Source organism: Lagenorhynchus albirostris, chromosome 17 (assembly GCF_949774975.1).
Source record: "Lagenorhynchus albirostris chromosome 17, mLagAlb1.1, whole genome shotgun sequence".
NCBI lineage: Eukaryota > Metazoa > Chordata > Mammalia > Artiodactyla > Delphinidae > Lagenorhynchus > Lagenorhynchus albirostris.
The window spans coordinates 35149031-35164443 of record NC_083111.1 but is presented as its reverse complement, the minus strand read 5'-3'; the positions used below and the strand labels follow the sequence as shown (position 1 = coordinate 35164443).

At 39.3% G+C, this 15413-nt stretch overlaps 1 protein-coding gene across 9 annotated transcripts in view; it reads right to left on the bottom strand.

The window, feature by feature from the left end:
- LOC132508361 (UDP-N-acetylglucosamine--peptide N-acetylglucosaminyltransferase 110 kDa subunit-like) overlaps nucleotides 1–15413 on the bottom strand; it is a 162041-nt gene that overhangs the window by 124828 nt on the left and 21800 nt on the right. For 2 of the 9 annotated variants that reach the window (XR_009536553.1, XR_009536554.1), the window contains one exon: nucleotides 2182–2355. The exons of 6 other annotated variants lie outside the window; for them this stretch is intronic. The gene's annotated coding sequence lies outside the window, so the exon portion shown is untranslated. Of the gene's footprint in view, nucleotides 1–558; nucleotides 592–2181; nucleotides 2356–15413 lie in introns of those variants that run through there. One more of the 9 variants, XR_009536555.1, reaches the window with a different exon arrangement.

The following is a 15413-nucleotide window of genomic DNA, read 5'->3' as shown; positions in this document are numbered from 1 at the left end:
TTTACTTCCAGGCTTTGGAGCAAACTAAAAGTTCCTGCCCCGAGCCTCTCCCAGCCTCGGCCGAGCGCGGAGGCGGCGGCTGGGGAAGGGGCCTAGCCAGGAGCCAGGCCCGGCGTCCCGCTCCTCTGGGCTCCGCGGCCGAGGGAAACAGGCGAGGATTAAGCGGGGAGAGGTCCCGGCCGCAGCTCGGTGGCACCCCGAAAACGGTCCGGGGCTTCGCGAGCCGTTCCCCCTGCGGCGGGGCGCCCAGCGGCCTTGCCTGGGGCGAGGGAGGGAGGCGAGGTCTAGGGCGTCCGCTCGCGCCCGCCGCAGAACCCCTCTGCTGCACTCAGCCCAGGCTTCCAACGGAGGCGCGACCCTGGCTCAGCCGCCGCTTCCCCCTCGGGGTCTTGGCCACCGCCTCCGCCGACTCCGGGGCTGTTTACACCGTTGGGCCCCGCACGCCGCCGCCGCCTTCTCTCCACCCTAGCGCCGTTGCCGATTCGGCCGCCGCCACCTCCTCCGCCGCAGCCTCGTCTCTCTGGAGCACCTTCCAACCACCGAACCCTGAGAAACAGACTCCAGCCGCGCCGCCAGGAAACTCCCCCGCAACTGCCAGGGGGACGAATTGGTCAGAACACCGGCGGCTTTTCCGCCATTGAGCAGCAGCCGCTCCGCTCCTTCTGCCTATGCAGACTCTTAACCCATAATTGCTTTACTCTTTACCTCTATTTCTGGGTTCTTAAATTAACTCTTACATCAGTGTTCTTCATTACTCAAATTATTTTTTCTTAGGAACTTTTCCTGGAAGTAAGTTCATGCTATTTTTGACAAGCAAACATTTGACTTCTGAAAGAATTCTTACGGAAATGGGTTTATATCCCAAATGCACCACCAAAAATCTTTGTGACCTTGCATAAACGTCCCTTACCATTTCAGGTGCTATCTTTGCTTGACTCCAAAGGGAACTGATTAAAACTATGAGCATCTAGCTGTTATGCACTTTTGTCTCAGTTTGGTCAATGAAACTCTCAAAAATCCATCAGATTTTCATTATTTTTATCATTAGCCTGTTTGTGTAAAATAAGTTACCATTTGTGGAGCCAGTGTTCTCCTTTATTCCGGCATCCAATCATTGTAAATATTTCTCATGGACACATTCTTAGAAGGCCTATGAATAACCTGGCCTCTTACTGATTCTCCCTTTTGGAGTCTTACTAGCCAGACTTCCCCAATAACTTTCAGAGAGAGTTTTCCCCCCTTCCGGGTCTTCTTTTTGACTTCTATACGCCATAGAACTTTCAAAAGTCATCACACCAATACTAATATTACCACATACCCTCCAAAAAGCTCCAAGCTGTTTATGCCTATTCATTAAGTTAATACTTTATCAAAACGTGTCCAATTGAGTAGTATTAGCACAGATATTTTACACATTTTAGCACAGACGTGCTCTGTTTAAGGCTGACAGATCCATTAGGAATTAACTTTCTGGTACATTTTCCCTCTGACATTTTCCTCACAACTGCGTTTCCTCATAACTGAGCCATCAGTTATCTCTTGCCTATAGAAAGGCAGATAAGAGAAAAGAAAGCTAAGTGAGAAAAGATATGTAAATAGACTAGCACAATATTGGACACATAAATATTCAATAAATGATAGCAAGTATTCTTACCCTTATCCTCACATTAGTTTATATGTATTAAAAACTGATTACTGGACTCAACTCTTACTTCCATTGCTCATTAGATCCTCACAGAAACCTTGGAGGAAGCGAGGTTTTATCCCCATTTTACAGGTTGGGAGACTGTAGCCTAGAGGGCTTAAGTACCTTAACTGAAGTCATATAGTCAAGAAATAAGCCTATATTTGTCACAATCACTTGCCCATGCTTTGACGTGACACCACCACCCATCATTTACCCAGCTTCACCAAGGTACTACTAATTTTTTTACTCTTATTCTCCTCTCTTTGCTTCATACTGCCATTGTCACCAACCCAGTCAAATTCACTTTTAATTTTCCAATGTTAGTGAGGGGAATAGAAGGTGGAAATTGAGGTTAAAGGAGGAAACTTTAATGTTATTCAAGGATGACTTCATCTTAACTTCCAGCCTTCGTCTACCCATTCTCTGCTCCAGTCACACGCAGGGTATTTGCTATCTCTTCCATAAGTCTTGACTTTTCTTGTCTTTATGCCACTTTTCTTTTCTCCATTTGCAATGAATCTCCCTTTCCCTTGGTTCTTCACCATTTCTTACTCCATACTCTCCATTAAAATTCAAATCTACCTTTAAAGCCCAACTCATATACCAGTTCTGTCCTGCAGTCTCCTGGATCTGCCAAGTCAGAACTAACCACTTGCTCCTCCGTGCTCCTGCAATGGCAATGATGTTAGAAGGGCGAGTGATTTTACAGCTCGCTCACCACCTGTGGGAAATATGTCCTATTTGCCCTTCCACATCCTTTCTCCACCCAACTCTATATGGATGGCTTGCATGGCCTATCTTAGTGTCCTTGCTCTGGCTTCCGTTTGGCTCACCAATGAAGAGTACCAATAGAAGATTGTAGGGAACGAAGGAGGGGAGTGAAGTTAGGGTATTAATTCTTGCCAAATTGCTGGGAGTTGGCTGCATCCCCCAACTAACATATAGTGCTTCTCTGTGGGGCGTCACAGCATCTTTGGGGAGGACTCTCTCTCCAGCAAGGCTTCCTTTCTCTTTCATCTCCTATAAAGTAGCCACACTTTTACTGAACCCAGGGCACTACACTATCTCTTGATTCTCTACATTGGGCCCAATTTATCCTTATTGATGTACCCCTGATTTCCTGCTGAGACCCTGTCTGATGAACTTTGTAATATGCTCTTCTAAGCTGTTAATTTTACAAACCATATTATTACACTTATTAGAAGAATGTCTTCAGGATGTGTCAGTAAGCTCTGATTGATGATAATGGTAAACAGCTAGAATTTATGGAACATAAAGCATGCTTTGGTTACTCTCTTGAGTACACTGTGTGCATTATTCTAATTAATTAAAATCACTATTAGCTAAGCAAGGCACACAGATGCTAAGAGGTTCCCAGAAGTAACTTGCTCATGGTCACTCCAGTGTCTCAGTAGTGTTTAGGACTCAGATCTGTCCAAAGCCTAAACCTTAAGTTCTAGGTCTAAGCAGTGGCTCTCAAACTTGAGTATGCATCAGCATCACCAAGAGAGCTTGCTGAAACAGGTAGTGGGCCCCACCCCCAGACTGTCTGAGTCTGTAGGTCTGGAGCAGGGCCCAAGACTTTCACTTCTAAAAATTCCTACGTGCAGCTGATGTGCTGGTCTGGATACCAGACTTTGAGAACCACTAGTCCAGGCATTTTAGGTCCAGAATTTCAGGTGTTAGAATAATTTTCTGGTGATAAATGTCCAAAAAAAAAAAAAAAAACAGCACTGCATTTTTCTGTTTGTAAGGAGGTAATAAATTCAATCTTAAAGAGTCAGTAATGGGACTAAGTATCTAAGAAAGAAGAGTTATTCTCCAGGAAGATGGGAGGAGATGGACATTCTAAGGACAGGAATGCCCTTTCAGGAAACTTGCAAAGGGAACAGAAAAATAACATAGTAAGATTCTGCTATCCAGTGTTCACAGAACATGAGTGGGATACTCTTGACTGTAAAATGGGAAGCCAACTTTTGCTCACCATATACATACCTTATTCAGTACAAATGTTTATTAAGAATCTCCAAAAGCTAGACACTAGGCATCAGGGCTACACTGATAGAGCAGATAAAGTGCCTGGCCTCACGGAGCTTGTGCTTCAGAGGATGTACATCAGCTAGATAGACTGAATGATGGATACTATATTGGGTTCACACTTCGTCTCAAGAAAAAAATATATCCATACACGTGATCCAGGAGTCAAATGGCAAAAGACCTAGCCTCAAAGTGAGTGTTAATTTCATTAAATGGTAGGTAAAAATTATTTTATATGCTGAGATAGGCTCTGCTTAAAAGACACACTATTCCTCCAAACGTATTAGTCAAGCCAGCTTATAAACCTGTGACTTTTTCTAGGAGAAATGTTGCCTTCTTTCCCAAGAAGGGAGCAGTAGGGGTCGGGGTGGAAATAGTTTCATCATCAGAGGCACAGTCTCACTACTACTGCTCAGCTCCAATTCGCAACCTTCTGAATGGTTTCCAGACGAAATAATTTAGCAAAGTGATGAAGAAAAAATGGCCCATTAATCTTACGATGCGTGTTATAACTTAACTCTGGGTTTAGCATAGGAAAACATTATTTGCATTGATTATAAATATGCTTTATGGCTGCATATATTATTCACTCTGAACATTCTAAAATTATTAGCTGGGTTGACATGATGAACTGCACAAGAGTACTTCTAGATGGCATCTCAATGTCATCTGTTACTCACATCATATAGGTCTAGGAATCAATATGTATTTTACTCAATATGAGATCTTATTCCAAACACCAAAATATGCCTGTTTTTATTCGATGGTTATCATCATGAAACTACCAGCTAAACATCATTTAGAAAATTCAAAGCAAGTAAATTACTGTATTAACTGTCTAACTATGATTATGACTTTCCTCCACTTACAGCTGAACCTAATATAATGATCTGGTCAGTCTGACTAGGAGGATTTATTCATTAATTTACTCAAATGTTCTGAGGTATATTTTGAAGGACTTAAATTATGGTCTGCTTTGTAGGATCCAACAGTAAGGCTGCAGGTTTATCTCCTACAAGTTCTGTGACCTTGCCCAAGTGACTTAGCATCTCTGAGCCTCACTTTCCTAATCTGTAAAACGGAAACAATAATAGAACCCAAGTTGTAAAGCTGAAGGAAAAAAAGTAATATGGTAATGTATTTTGGCACAAAAGAGCAGTTACGCTGATGGTCATTATTTGTGAATACTGTTGCTAAGATTATTGAAAACCTGTTGTGTGTTAGGTGCTGTTCAAGGACTAGAATTTTAAGACTGTTCTTCACCTTTATCCCAGTTTTACCTGCAAAGTTCTGCCATGCACTGGAAAAACATACTGCTATTTCTAGGGAAGGGGACCACTCAGGTGACATTTTTGTTTCACCAGGTATATTAAGTATACAAAAGTTATAGTGTATCTTTTAAGTCCTTTGGACGTCTAGTTACCTTTCACTAGAATGATTCTAGTAGATCCTGATAGATACCTGAGACAAGGTCAGGTCAGTGATGTTGGTACCTTTTCTGGCTTAAGAGCATAGGGCAGAAACACAGGAAGAGAGGTCTTCCCTTTCTACTCCTGTTACTAAGAACCCTCTCGAATAATGACAATCTGAAACAGATCACTACATTGTTGCATGTTGTAGAATCAAAGCAGTGTACAAAGCAAAGAGCACTGGCCTCCATTATACTTGCATTTCACTTGAGATTCACTTTTCTAGACCATGGAGAAAGCAGATGTTCCAACACTTTCCAGGTACTGGAATATTACAATCTGGCAATCTCCACCACTGCATGTTTGATCACACCATTCCCTGCAAATGGAATGCTGTTCCATCAAGGTCAGATTGACCAGTGCAAATACCTGATTTTATCGTACGGTCAGAACCAAATTAACTTACTGAAATTCTGCCCAGCTCAGGGTCTACCTTCTCTGTGAAACCTCCTGTGAGATCCCAAGTTACAAACAACTCTATCTTCTTCAGAAGACATTGTATACTATATAAATAGTAATTTACATATAAATATATGTATATGTGTGTGTATTTCTTTGTTACATTAAGTTACAGCTCCTGTGGTTTCTCTTCTTAACTAAACTGGACCCCCTTATCATCACAGTGGCCATGTACATCATTGTATCCTCCAAAAAATCCAGATAATAATATCATGGATTCAGTATATAGTTGTTTAATAGAAAACAATTAACTAACCACTGCAGAATACTAGTGTCTCTCAAGGTGTGTTCAGTGGATCATAAATCCTATGAGACAGTCCATGAAGGAAAAGATTGCAAATAAATTTGGGATCTGTTGTCCACTACATCTCCTTATCAGAGACTCATAATTCTCAAGACTCGTAAAAAGCTCTGTAGCAAAGAAACTTGACTTAGTTTGACCCAGTATTTCTCTTACAAGCGTATCAGTTCTGGAGGTCAAGGACATTTTCCACCTCTAATACAACATCTCTACTGCCTAGTAGAGTGCCTGGCACTTAGTAGACACCTAATAAATATTTGAATAAGTTTCAACATACATTCCCCTTTTAAGCTATAGAAGAAAAACATAGTATATAGTATATTTTGATTTACTTGGGGAGAATAATAATATGAATAGATAAATTTACACAAATCATTTTAAAGTATATATATTTGGTAATACTTTTTTCCACAAATCTACACAATGGCACATTTAGTGGTGATAGTAAACGAACTACATTTGCTTCGGAAAACTTGCTAAGAAGGATGGCTACTAAAAACTACAACTTGAACCCAAAACAATTGATTTAGTTCATTGGTCCCCACTCCTTAGCAGTTTTAATATAGAAGAAAATAGACGCATATATTTCTTTTCTGCCATAATATGACATCACATAAGGAATGCTATGTTATTAGCTAGAAATAAGATTTGCTTTTGTTATTTTAGTACATTTGATCACATAAGAATAATTCTAGATTTTTTTCCCCTCCTGTGACTCTCATAGCATCCCCATCTAAAATAGACTTTGGAGATTTAGATCAAATGTCATATCAATTGTCCTAGACTGCTTACTATGTGCTTTCACTATAGATTTTAATGTCAATAGAGAAAGGAGAAGGAAAAGTCAGAGGGAAATGAAACAGGTGTATGCAACACCCCTCTCTACTACCGACATTTCTCAGAATTCTGGAGGAAGTTGCATCTATAAGTGGAAAGTTTTTCACCATGGAACTCACAGTGGTTGAACTTCTCATGAAGAATTTTTTTTTTCCACTACTGAAGAAAAATATGTTTGATTTTACCATAACTGAAAAGTTCTCCCGTTTCTACTTCTGAGGTTTGCCCTCAAGACTACTGTTTACCTAATGGAAGTGACTCCTATGCATGGAGGAAAAAGTGCACTATTTGAAGGAAAAGCTAAAGGAGTGATATATTCAGGTAGCTCCTCATTCCACCAATGAAAACGTACACATAGATTTTCCACTTTACACCTCATTTTCCACCTTATTTTCATGATTTTGAAATGAATATGTAGGGTCTGATGAGTTTGTCAATAGTCTATAATTATTAGTGTTATTAAAATAGAATACAAATGATAAGCCATATGTAAAAATGCTGTGTGAATAAACTGCTATACCCCAAATAATACAAATGAGTGAATGGCAGTAAATGCTAAGAGGGATTAACAACATAAAGGTTATTAAAAACATGATGACCGTATTTCATATTTTTGTGTCTTTTTCTCTCTCACTCTTTTTTTTTTTTTTTTTTTTTTTTTTTTTGGTATGCGGGCCTCTCACTGTTGTGGCCTCTTCCGTTGCAGAGCACAGGCTCCGGACGCGCAGGCTCAGCGGCCATGGCTCACGGGCCCAGCCGCTCCCCGGCATGTGGGATCTTCCCGGACCGGGGCACGAACCCGCGTCCCCTGCATCGGCAGGCAGAACACTCAACCACTGCGCCACCAGGGAAGCCCTTCTCTCTCACTTACTCAACTCCTAAATAACTAAGAGAATATGCTCACAAATGGTAAGCATGTTTTGGATGTTCGATGTGTGTTTGTGGGGAAGAACAAAAAAAAATCTGCCTCAATTAGGTCAAATATCATACAAGAGATGAATGAGATTAAAGTTGGGATTGGGATTTGTGTTAGTTACTCAATAGCTAACCAATCACAGATATGACAGTGTAGTGCAATATGCAAATATACTTTTAAACAACTTCTCTTAAGTTATCTACTGTCTGTAAAGACAATCACACTCAACTGCTCTGCACTTAACCCCAGAGCTTCTGAGTTAGAATCTCTTAGAAATAGGTACACGTTTCATTGCTTTGGCAACATTTACATGGCTCTGCATCAGGCAATACAACTGCTAAGATCACACTCTGGGAATTCAGGAAAGGCTAGTGTCCAGTTCTGGTCGTTCTACCACCCAACTGTGATCTAGGGTAAATTCCTGATTATTAAAAAAAAAAAAAAAAAAAACCCGAAGATGCTGAAACAGTATTTCCTACATCACAGGGTCGTCATGGGGATAAAAGGTCATTAGGATAAAGTGCCTCTCACCCAGGAAACACTGATAAATGCTACTGATGCTACCATCATCATCATCATGACCGATCACGAACATATTGCCACATGGAAATTCAACATTCCCTGGGCCATTCACAACTCTCCTTTAAAGGACTCATATTCTATGTGGGGTCTTAACACCTTCAAATAACAGAAAATACAAGTCTTTACGCCTTTTTTTCTGTAGCTAATTTTGGCATCTTTCACCTCTGTCCACTTAAGTGTTGGTTTAGCACATTCTTGTCACACAAAGAAGCTACTTCTCAAAGAGAGGAGCAATGTGTCAAGTGACAAAGACATTGAGTGAAGTCTTTCACATCCTAGATTGCCCACGGTACGGCTCAGCTGGTCTCTGGGTTGGAAGGCCTGGGTCTACTTTGCTCGTCTGTTACAGGGGAAGGGACATGGTCCTCAGCATGTGGTCTGTGAAACAGAGGCAGCTGCGGGTAGAATTATAACACAAGCAGAACTGGCTTCAATTCTTCCTTCTTAGGTCTTTTTCTTCTTGTTCAGCTGTTCAAGGAACTTGCCTGCCCTCTGTCCCTGCCAGGACGATGTTACGTCTGCCTGGATAAGTAGGTCACCATTGTATATCAGGAAAGGTCTTATTTGTAATCATCAGGAACCAGATACAGCTAATTTGAGCAGAAAAGGAAACTTTTGGAAGTTTATGGTTAGGCCTCAGTAACTAGAAGCAGACGAAACAACCGAAAGCCAAGGCTATGCTATTGCAATTATAGGATCAGGCCAAAGTGATGTTATAAGTCCTAGCTGGCTTTGCTACCAAGCAGGAACAGGAAACAGGAGGTTGACCCAGCACTGCTGGCCTTGCTTCTTTACATCATTTATTTGTAATTCAAAATCCAAGAGAGGGGTGCAGTTGGCCAACCCGAGGTCGCCCGACTGTTTTCCATCTGTAAGGGAGACTGAGCATGTGAGTAAACAGTGGTACCTGACATGTTCAGCTTGTATAACAAGAGGAAGGCTCTGTTTCTCACCAAGACCCACAAAGTGGAAAATTCCCCGAAGAGAAAGGAATTTCAGATCAGATGCTTGAAAAGTTGAAAACAACAACAACAACAAACAAATGCAGATGTGGAATTAAAGACATGGAGTCATTAAGAACCTCTATGTGGAGTGATTCAGACCTGAGTTCACATCTGGAGCAAGCTACTCAATCTTGCTGAGCTTCAATTTTCTCTAAAGGAAACAACGTGGAAGATGATATCCACATGCAACTTGTGGTACACATGAAGGAGGGTAGTACAGTATATGATGCCTGGCACATCCTATGCATTTTCTAAAACTACTAGTAGTACTATTATTATTGTTACTTATTATACAATTTACTGTAGAAATTAACAGGGAGAGTATTAATAAATGTTAATATAGTGCTAAGTGTCACATTTATGATCTCAGCTAAATATTTATTGATTCAACAAACATTCCACATATCAGAAAATAACCTGTTAGTATATATATATATATATATTTTTTTTTTACAGAAGAAAAGAAACCCTGAGGCTTAGAAAGTGTAAACAATGTACCAAAAGTCACTCATTTAAGAGGTAATGCAATATTATTCAGCCTTAAAAAAATGAAGGAGATCCTTTCATTTGTGACAATATAGATGAAACAGGAGTGCATTATGCTGATGAAATAAGCCAGACAGGATAAATACGAATGATATCATTTATATATGGAATCTAAAAAGAAAAAAAGCCACACTCATAGAAACAGAGTAGAAAACTGGTTGCCAGGGGCTGGGGTGTGAGTGGGGAAAAGAGGGGAAGATTGGTAAAAGGGTACAAACTTTCAGCTGCAGGATGAATAAGGTCTGAGGATCTACTGTATAACATAGTTACTACAGTCAATAATACTGTATTGTATAACTAACATTTTCTGAGAGAATAGAACTTAAGTGTTCTCACCAAAAAAAGAAAAAAAGGAAAAAGGTGTCATGAGCTGTTAGATGTATTAATTAACGTGATGGGAAGGATCCTTTTGCAACGCATATGTATATCAAATCATCATGATATACTCTTTGACTATCTCACAATTTTGTCAATTATACCTCAATAAAACAGGAAAAAAAGAGGTAATAAAGATGAGATTCCAATCCAGGATTATCTAGCTCAAAAAACTACACTCTTAACCATTACAATATAGTATCCATCCATATGTTGTAACTGTAAAATGCTTAACACAAAGGAAACGTTAACTAAATGGTAGCTATTCTAACTCTAATGCTTACTAGATATTAGTTATGTGGTATGCTTTACTTTTAACTACAAGGGTATAAGGTGCAAAGTCTTGCTACAGAACATAAAAGCCCCTGTGGTACCCTGTAGGATCTCTCATCTCTCAACCCAGAGTCTCCTCAAGTTGGAGGTCTTTACCCCCTTTATAATGTGGGAATAATGCCTTTCCCACATTTGCACTGGGCATGAAAATCCATACTTCCAGGTGTATACTGAACCTCCACTTAGCTCCTCGTCACCTTGGAATCACCAGACCAAAGATCATTTATTCCATTAATATAAATGATGTAGGGATAGAAGTACAGAATATACAGAGAGTGTTGGAGGAATCCAAACAACAAGTCCTCCACTCTCAAAACAAATTTTAGAGTTCCAAAAGTAAAGAGCAATGTTTGGAAATAAAACTAAAAATGAAACTAACATCTACAATTAGCCAAGTATTTATTATGGGCCAGGCTACTTACTAGGCACTTGATAAACATTACAGCTCATCTTCCTGCAGTCCTTCAAAGCATATAATATTGTTTCTATTTCATAGAGGAGAAAATTGTATCTAAGCAGGTTAGTGATTAGCCCAAGACCACAGGGCTAGGCTGTAAGAAAAGAAGGCCAAGTTTCAGTGGTCAAAATGGTGATGGATGTTATAACTAGAAGATTATGGCTAATCAAATAAAAATATTCAAAACGGTCCTAATGTATTATGAGGATTTCTTTAGAATAACTTGGGTGCCTTAGTGAATACAGTAGTGGTAGGCACTACAGTCTCTTTAATTTGCTAATCATACAAATCTACTTTAATATTCTTGGTGACAAGGAGCTAACTACTGATAAGACAGCTTCTTCAGTTTTGGGGCTACTCCAGGGTGAAATGCCGGAACGTCTTACTGCCTGCAATGTTACCTAGTTCTACCAGGGGGAATAAAGCAGAACAAGTAGCCACTGTTCTTGACAAATGGATACAGTTTCAGTTTTTCAAACTATGAGTGTCAGATTCATTCATTGTATCAGATAGATCTGTCAAATGGCTTTGCCCATTTACTAATGGATGGCACACTGCAGACACACGTTGGGTCAAAGGACTCAATGTCACCTCATTGATACTGTCATCAATATAATTTGTATTGGCATTTTGTCTCACCCTGACTTTAAGGACTTTGTGAGGAGATCCAAGTCTCCAGACCATGGACTGATCACCTCTGCTTGACACAGTATTCTCTGCTCATTTCCAGAGGGGACCAAGGATGAGCTCTTGTACTTCTGAGTCTATTCACCCTACCTGGCAACACATACTAGCTGGGCTGCTTGGATCAAGCAGGAGCCCCAGAGTTTAAATTTCCAGCTGCATTAGAGGAAACAGAGGCTATGCCCCAATCCCATAACCCCTCACTTCTTACTGCTAGCCTATCCTAGGCTGTTCTTGCTGATAGGAGTACTTCATGCTAAAAATTAATTTTGCTTACCTGATGGCAGTCACACAACCTCAAATGCCATTTTTATAAATAAGGCAACCACCAATGGAGTGTGGTTTAGGGTTTTTTCTTCTGTAGACCCTGCCTACCCTATAAAATCTCCCATTACTGCATCATGGAGACTATAATCCCTTTCCGAGGGAATAGATTCTTTCCAACCATAAGATGAAATAAGAACCTACATTTCCATACTGCCCAAAAGGAAATAAATTGATTACAAAATGCAGGAGAATGACTGATTTTCCACATTTGTTGTGTTCATTAAAGGGTTTTTGAATAGACTTGACAGTATTAAAGAAGTTCAACACACACAAAATAAAAATTAATAAATGAAGAGAAAAAAATTGCATTTACAACAAACAACAAAATAAACACATTGATATATAAAAGGTTGTTATACATCGATAAAAAATGGATGTCATAAAGTCACAGACTAAAAAGTATTAACAGCCAATAAAGATATGAAAATATGTTCAACCTTGCTATTATTAATCAAAGAAATACAAATAAAATAATTCAGGTGTCATATTTTACTGACTAGAATGACAAAGTTTTAAAAAACTTGATAATACTGGTATTGATATTGATAATACTGGTACTGATAAGTGTGTGTAAGAAACCACATTGGATGTTAAATTCTTGGTAGAAATAAAAAGCACGGTAACCTTTCTGTCAGTATGTACCAGAACTGACAACCAGCCATTCAAGTTCTAGAAGTCCATTCTAAGGAAATAAACAAATGCTCAAAGACATATGAACAAGGATGCTTGTCTCACTGTTTAGCAGAGCAAAACAGGAATAATCTAAATGTTGAACAGTAGGGACTGGTTAAATAAATAATAGAATGCTGTTCAACCATTAAAAATGATGCTGCAGATTTTTATTAGGTGATGAGTAATCATACTTATATTACTAAATAAAAATGTTATAGAACTGTTTTGTACTTTGATATAATAATTAAAGGTATTTTATACTTGCATTGTATTTATATGCACCCTGTCACAAAAAAGTTTCAAAAGATACCCTCAAAAATGTTACAGAGATGATTTATCAGAAATGGGATTTTGAGTTATTTTTCCTTTTTTCTTTAAATCCTTTCAATTTTGGAGTTTCTGCAATGAGCCTGTATTATTTTTACAATTAAAAATATTTAAATTTACAACAAAAGGATCTAAATTCCTCCAGTTTTCCATTTATTTTCCACCCTGGCTCAGGGTATTTGTTTAAAAAAGAAAAAAAATCAGCTTATTTTCTCTTTTGTATCAATCTAAATTTACTTTTCATAAGTTAACTATTTTAGTCTGGCAAAAGGTTCACACAGGAAAATTGTTAAGGTCTGAGTATTCTATTACCTTTAAAAGCACTGGAAACTTTGAAATTATTTCTTTCAGAATTTTCATATAATACTGAAAGTCGGGGGGAGGTAGCAAAATGAAGGGAAATAGATAGTAGTAGTCAACTTCAATTAAGAAAAAGCAACAAGAGGCAGTTTGTACTCTTTTGATACGGCAGAAGCCCCATGTGTCAACTCATGCTAAAAAATGTATATACACACACACACATATATATGTTTGTGTGTATTATATGTATATGTGACACACACACATAATTAATCCACAGCCTTAGGCTAATCACTCATTGTGGCAGAAACAATGAGCTGTTGACTACACTTTAATTAGCTCCTCCAGCCTATAGAGGCATCACTAGGACGAAGATAGGAACAACATTCTCCATCTCCGCTTGCATCTGGGTATGGTTCTATCCCAAAGAATGTGACCAGAGGTGACCTGAAGAGTTTATGTCTGAAGGATAACGAGTTGGTAATTGTAGCTTGCAGCTTCCTCTCTCCTTTCCTTTTTAGGACAAACATAGAGCCACTTGATGAAGGTGGTGGGTCCCTGAATAACTGAGCAGAAAACTGACCCTCAGACCACCAAAGTCCATACTACACTCCTGAGTGAGTGAGAAATGAACTGTCCATGTGTTGCTCCACTGAGGTTTAAGGTATATTATTTAGTGTTTAACTAACGCATTTTTTCTTTAAACCTCAGTTGCCTTCTCTGTAAAATAAAGTCTTTGAAAAGGATCCACTGTAAGTTTTTTCCCTTGCTTATGTTTTTATCTTAGTTTTTAATTCTCAGAAACATTGTGCGCATTTTACCTTTTAAGTTAGTAAGTCTACTTTTTTTCCCACAAAGACGGGTTCTTCAAGTTATGGAGAAGTCATAGCAGACTGTTGCTTCAGTTTAAGATACGCATTCACATATGAGATGAGAAGGGTGAGGACCCAGAGAAACGCCTTTGACAGAGGGGAGTGAGAGCATACTGAAGAATGTTTAGTAATAAAGAATTCAGATGGGAGAAACGGATGGGTTACATCTAACAGATTTGCTCAAAGGAATTCTGGAAAGGCAAATATGTGAAAATGTATAGCAAAGACATGAAATGCCTTTTGGTCCCTAAATGGATTTCATTTCAAAGACGTGCATATTGCAAATACATGTACCATAACACTTCTCTGTCCACTTCTAGAATTTTCTAAAGCCTGACAGAACATCTGCAGAGAGAGGATGTCATTCCAAGATAATCGACCGCAAGTCACTAAATTAAGTTAAAAATGTCCTTAACCTTGAACAGTTTTTAAAGAGATTTTAGAAGAAAGGAGCCCTCCAGGGGGTTGTATAACTATATAATTGTACCCTTTCTAAAAGGCTATTTACAGATACATAATGTTTCCCCTCCATTCTTTAAAGTAAAATATAGGATAAAAAAAATAGTTTGGGGATAATATTTGTTTGGCACAGCAGGCACTGCTAATCAGTACCACTCTCTCCTTATTCCTTACTACCAGAGCCCTGGTTTAGGAGACCCCATTATCCTTAAGGCTAAGGTGGCCAGTTTAAAATCCGAGCTGATGAGATCTAAGTGCAAGTCTGCTCACCATCTGTGGTAAAAAATTTGCTCTCTGAGTTAGACATTGCCTTTTTTTTCTTACTTAATTTCTTTTTTTTTCCTTTTCTTTCTTCCTGCCCAAATTGTTGGAACACTATTGGAGATTCTGGGGTCACTTTGAAGCTATGTGGACGTGCTAGAGATGTGGAAGCTGGAAGAGCGAAGCAACCCAGTCCCCTGGTGATGCCCTTCAGCAGCTGGACTAACGCTAGAGGGACTATCTCCAAACTTCCTGCTACCCGTGGAAAGTAAGGTAAATCACTCATTCACTTTCTGTTACCTACTAACAGATCCAGAACTCTAACCTCAGGGTTCTAGAACCCTTCTCAGTATCCCATAGTCATACTCATGTTCCGGACTCCTGATCATCAGACTTGCTTACAGCAGATGTATGGGGAGGGCGGGCTCTTCTGGAAGCCCTCATACTTCCTCCCCTACCCCCACCACACACAAATAATGATCTTTATGTCCACTCATCCTTCTATCTA